Raw genomic sequence first — 5,973 nt, 5'->3', positions numbered from 1 at the left:
TTCGGCCGTTGCCAAAATCCCGAGGTCAGGATGCAAAACGTACTTTTGCTTAAGACACAACCTGTTGCCTTTGGTTTCCCGGCATCTGCTGATGCCTCGCTCACCTCAAGGGCTTGGTATTTGATTTAGGTGCTGCAAATCTCCTCAACCCCTCCAAAATAACAACGATATGACAGGATGGTCCTCACTGTGCTGCTCCCCGCATCTAACAGCATCCAGCACCGGCTGCTCGTGGCCTTAGCACTGCCATCAGCCCACTGCTGATTTCGGAAGAGCTGTTTTTGAACTCATCCAAGTGGCTAAATCCTCCCCCGAAACTCCACGGGGTATTTTATTTTTTTGGGGAAAAAAAAAAAAGCAAACAGCAAGGCAAGAAAAGAAAGCTATTGCTGGCCTCCCTGGCTGCCAAGATAACCGCCCCCTCCTAACGAGCTGCTGTAATTAGGTGCCTTGAATCCCCGGGGCTGGAGAAACGTGGTGTTCATCAATTTTCTGCGAGGATGCCGGGATGCTCCGTTTTAATACGGGGTGTTTTGGCATGTGGTGGATGCTCTCACGTGCGTGTGGAGCACAGCCTGGCACCCAGCCGTGGGGATTTACACCATCGGTCCTGCCCTGCGAGGGAAACCCAGGCTTTGGCATTTGCCTCTTTTTTCCTCAGAAATACAGAAAAAAATGGAAATGGGGAAATTTCCCCATGGGGTAAAAATTTCTGGAAGGAAAGGGGAAAAAAAAATCACTGCTGGTCTGTTGAGATGTTCCCCTCTGAACCGCTGAACCCGCAGGGTTTCCTACTCACAGGGCCATTTCGTTCCCCCCATTCCCCTATGCAGAGCCCCAACAACTTTGATAATGTTGACTTGTTATATCAGATAAAATATTAAAGGCCTATGATATAGCCCGAAATTAATATTTTAATAGAACGTAAAAGTTGAGGCAAAGACGAATCCAAACAGTAAAACTGAAATGAAACATTTTTATCTCGCAAGAAGGAAAGGGCTTGGTGCTACTGCTTTGATTTGCCCTTCCGTTACTTTTATATGCTATTAAAATATTCATTTTAATATTATAAATATTGCATTCAATATCTAATGTGCCGTAACACTGTTTGGGGCACCCGAAAGTCAAAACAATTTGCTGGCTGCGGGTACCGTGGGGTGTGCTCAGGACCTGCAGCATCTTGGTCGTGAAATATCTCAGCCCATTTCTTACTTCTCCCACCCATTTTCCTCTGCCAGCATCACACTGGGAGGAAGAAGACCCATGGGGTGGCCCTGAAACTGTGATGGGGACAGTCCCCAAGTGAGCAGAGACAAGGGGAAAGAGCAGGACAGAGCCATGGACCCACATAACGAGCCATGAACGCCGTGAGGAAACCAGCTGGACAATTAATTACAATAAAAGGCTTTTTTTTCCCTTGCTTTAGAAATAATAATATAAAATTAATTTATGGCAATTACGGGATTTCTATATTTATGTCATTATCAGAACTATATAAGGAAAGGCGGATGATATAAATGTATTTCGGGCGCTGCTTTGAAGGGGAGGGAATTAATATATATTTTTAATCATGTTGCAGGATCAGCCATTCAACTCCCGCGCAGAATTAGCTGTTGGGCCAGAGTGCGAGTGCTCCGGCTGCTAACAAGGCAGCTGCCATCGGAGAGAACTTCTTGCGGGCAAGGAAATTCCCCGCCTGCATTAATCTTTAGTGGAAAATAATGGGAAAACTAGAGGCTTGGGCTGAGGATTTCACTGTCCTGAGGTGTTCCCAGGGCTTTTTTAAAAAAAATTTATTCTGGTTGATAGGTGATTTTTCTCTTTGGAGGGTCCTGGGGGTCACGGCGTGAAAAATAACAGCCCAGGGTGTCCCCCCAGGTGCAAATCCCCAGCCCTGGCTCTTGGCTTTTTGTTTAAAGCCCCCCCAAAAAGATGGGGTTTGCTTGCGTTTCCCCACGCTGCCATGTCTGGGGGGGGTGTTGCACCCCATGAGCCCTCCCCGCTGCCTTTCACGGCTCCATCCTTGCATTACCAGTGGGGCCAGGGAACCCTGGAACCCTTGGATGTGCCTTGGGGGGCATCATTCCTGTTTGTGCCCCAGTTTGCCCATGCGAATGGGAAGAGGGGTTCCCCCCCGGACCATGCAACCCATCACCTGGGGGGCCCTTCGCAGCAGCCCCTGCACCCGCTGCCCGCCTCTCTCCGTGTCACCGCTCCGCCGCGACACCTTCGCAGCGGCTCCCACAGGGATTAGGGCCGGATTGGGCGATTAGCACTTCCCGGGCACTGTTATCCCAGCGATTAGTGCTGCTCCGGGATTACAGGCAGGTGAAACGCAGGTCAGGGATTACCGGGGAGAGACCGGGCTGTCCCGGCACTGCGGATGCTTTCTGCCCGACCTGGCACAAACGCTCTTGCTTGTGGTTTGCTCCCACAGCCAGGATTTATCCACACAGATGTCAGTGGCTCCAAAGTGCCTCCAGCCCGTAGGGTTTGCGCCCCAAAGTCCTTCTCCGCTCAGGGGCTCAAGGGGCTGTTGCAGTCAGTTGGGATGCGATGCCATTGGGAGTGCAGCCAATGCCACTGGGGTGAGCGGGACGCGTGGTGGGAGGTCACCGGTGCCAGTCGGTGTCCCCAAGCTCTCTGGGGGCAATGTGGGGAGCCAGACTCAGCCCTGCCTGAACATCCCTCAATGTTTTTTGGGGTAACTCCTTGGGAAATCCATCCTTGGGCTTTCCAGTGCATCGTATGTCCAAAAAAGCAGGAGATGCTCAGGTGGGTCCCCATGAAGACAGATGGAAATCAGCTCTGGTGTGGCATTTTGACCTTCTCTGCCTTGGTTCTTGCTAAAATAAGAGGATTTATCTCTGGCATCTCCCCAGTACAAGCGGCAACCCCACCAGCACGCTGGCTTCAGTCCTCACTCAGGAAAGAGAGATCACAGCCACCCGCTCTTGCCCACCCTGGCCCTCCGCCTGCCACAGCCAGAGCCATAAATAAAATCCAACCGGGGTAAAAACACTTATTTCTGTAGCAGTTGAAAAACATCCCAGCGGCAGTGCCAAGAACCTGCCAGAGGCGCTGCGGGAAGGCGGGAGGGATGGCACCCAAACACCCTGCTTTCAAAGCACTCATCCATCAGCAGGAAAAGGCTCCTGTGATGGGGCAGGATGCAGCGTGGTCCCATCACCGTCCCCAATTCCCTGAACTTGGGGTCCGTTTCGGAGTGGGGAAACTGAGGCTCTGCCCCGTCGCCCTCCAGGCAGGCTGGGGAGGGATGAATCATGGCTGGGCCACTGCTTCGCTCTGTCTGCTGCTTAGCCATCCCTGGGGATTCAGGCCCGTGAGTCAGCCCTCCCCTCCCCAAAGCAATCGGGAGATTGGCTTATAAATCATGGGATTTTTATGAAAACAAGCAGCGGTTGCCTGGGTGGTGGCATGGGGCCGCTCGCCGCAGCAGCCGGGCCTTTTTTGGTCACCAAAAGTGATGCTCTGCCCTTCCCGCAGGGCTCTGGGTGGTGGGTTTTGGAGCAGACCCCATCTCCCTCCTCTTCTTCACACTGGTCCCTCTGCCAGCCCCCAGCTGTCCCAGCAGCACCCAAAGGTGCTGGGGGTGCATGGGGGCTCAGCCCAGGGACTGTCCTTCCCCCTCAGTGCTGCCGGGCTGCTGCTTCTTGGGGGCATCTTCAGCTTCTGTCACTGCTCAAGGTCAATCCCATTAATTGCCGTGAATTATTTTGGCATTAATGGAGATGTCTTATGCACTTCCACTGTAAATGAGGCTGCCAGGAGGAACACGCTGGCCATATTTCCTTGTGAAGGGAGATGGGGAAATATATTGCAGCAGAGCAGGGATGGTGAAGGCACCTGGGATGCTCACGGGCCGGTGGAGGCAGGAAAACCCACCCTCAGGCTGGGGTGGCTGCACCGCTTGTGGTGTGTGCACACGGGGAGGGGACACGTGAACCACGTAGGGAATGGCTGCGATGGGGACTCGGTCCCCAAACGCGGGCATCCGCCCTGGGCACCATGCAGTTGGGGGGAGTGTGGCATTGCCAGGGTGCGAAGGCAGCAACACTCCCCGAAAACCCATCTCTCCCGTGACTCTGTGCCAGCAGCGGCAAGCTAGGACAAGGGGAATCCTTCTCCAGCCATGCTGTGAGCTTCTCCGGGCCCTGCGGAGGGGGTCCCTGGGTGTGTGCCCACGAGGGACTGGGGTGAGGTGGTGGTTGATCCCCCATCCCCAGGGGGGCACAGGGGGTCTCCAGCCACCCCTGGCCGTGTGCAGGGGCTGCAGCCGGGCCCTGCCTGCGTGCACAGTGCCACAGGGAGTGGGGTGACAAGGCTGATCCCCCCTGGGTGACACTGGCAGAGTGGGCCAAGAGGCAGGGGACACGCTGGCCACAGCAGGGATGAAGAAGGGGCCCAAACCCCCCCAGGGTGGAGAGAAGCAACCAAACCCAGCTGGCTGTCTCCACCCCGGGGGTGACGAGGCATGTGCCCCTCGGTGCTTCGTGCATCTATGCTCCCCCCCCCGGGGGGGTCCCCAAACCCCATTTTTTATTATTATCCCCTTGCATTTCAGCGGTGGCGGTGCATGGCACGCAGGGGAGGGCAGGGCCGACCGTGCAGCCCCCCCGTGCAGCACCCCGGGGTGCTGGGATGGGGGGGGTCGGAGGAAACCTCCTGGGGGGGGTGTCAGGAAGCGGGGGGGTGGGGGCTGCATTGCATTGCATCGCCTGGCATCGCATCGCACTGCACCGGCGGGGAGCGGGGCTCCGCTCGGCTTCCACCTCCTCGCCCGAAGGGGGGGGGGGGGAGGAGGAGGAGGAGGAGGAAGGCGCCTCCCCCTGCCGCCCTCCCCGCGCTGGCACCCACCGGAGCCCGATGCGGCTCCGGCCGGGCGAGCGGCCACGGGAGCGCCCAGCGGCGGGGCCCCCCCGGCGGGCACGGCACGGCACGGCACGGCCGGCGCCGGCGGCAGGAGGGGGGGGGCAGAGGGGGGGCAAGGGGCAGAACCCCCCAAACTTGCCGCTTTCCCCAAGGCTCCCGCACCCCTTCTTTAATTTTATTTGCGAGCAGGAGGGGGTGCACCCCCTCTCTTTAATCGGGGGGGGGGGGGCAGAGGAAGCGGGGACCCCCCTCCTTTGCATGCTCATGGCCGGGTGCCCCCGCTTCCAGCCCCCGCCGGGGGGCAGCGGGTGAGCCCCGACCCCCCCTCGGGCTGTGGGGCGGCCGCTCCCCGGCCCCGCTCCCCCCAAACTTTGCCTTCGGATGCGGGGACTCCGCCGCCGAGCTGCTCCTGCCGCTGATTAATCGCATCTGCCTGGGATTAATTATTCACCCGCCTGCTTCGGGTTGTGGTTTCTTGTTCCCGTTGGGTTTTTTCCTGGGGGGAGCGCTTTAATTCAGCTTTTTTGAAGAACCGCGCCTGGAAATCTTGTTTTTATTCTTGTGCATGGGGGGGCTGGCGACCTGCTAGCCCTGCAGCATCATCCTTCATCAGCACATCTTTTCTTTTCTCTCTTTCTTTTTTTCTTTTTTCCGGGAGGGGGTTACACGTGCTCTTCTCCCCCCCCCCCCCGCTCCTGAGGAGGAAGAGGAGGAGGGGGACCCGCCCCCGCCGGTTGGGCGCTCCCCCGGTCGCCCTGCAGGCACTGGGGGGGTTGCGGCAGGTTTGGGGTGCGGGGTGGGGAGGGGTGGGGGGCCGGAGATGGGGTGCTCTGCTCGCTGAGCTGGGGGGGGCAAAGCCGAGCCCCCCCTAACCTGAGCCGGCCCCCCCCCCCCCCCCCCCCCCCCAATTCCGCCGCTGGCTGCTGCTCCCGGCTCGCACGTGGTTGGATTTAGGGGATTTCTGCGATTTTTTTGGTGCTTGGTTTGGATTCCTTTTTTTTTTTTTTTTTTTTTTTGCCGCGGGGGTTGCTCGGGGTCCGCCCGGCCCCCCCCGGCTTTCTGGCTGCCCCCCACCTTGCA

Source organism: Gavia stellata, chromosome 25 (assembly GCF_030936135.1).
Source record: "Gavia stellata isolate bGavSte3 chromosome 25, bGavSte3.hap2, whole genome shotgun sequence".
NCBI lineage: Eukaryota > Metazoa > Chordata > Aves > Gaviiformes > Gaviidae > Gavia > Gavia stellata.
The sequence above is the reverse complement of the archived record's forward strand: the minus strand, read 5'-3'. Positions refer to the sequence as shown.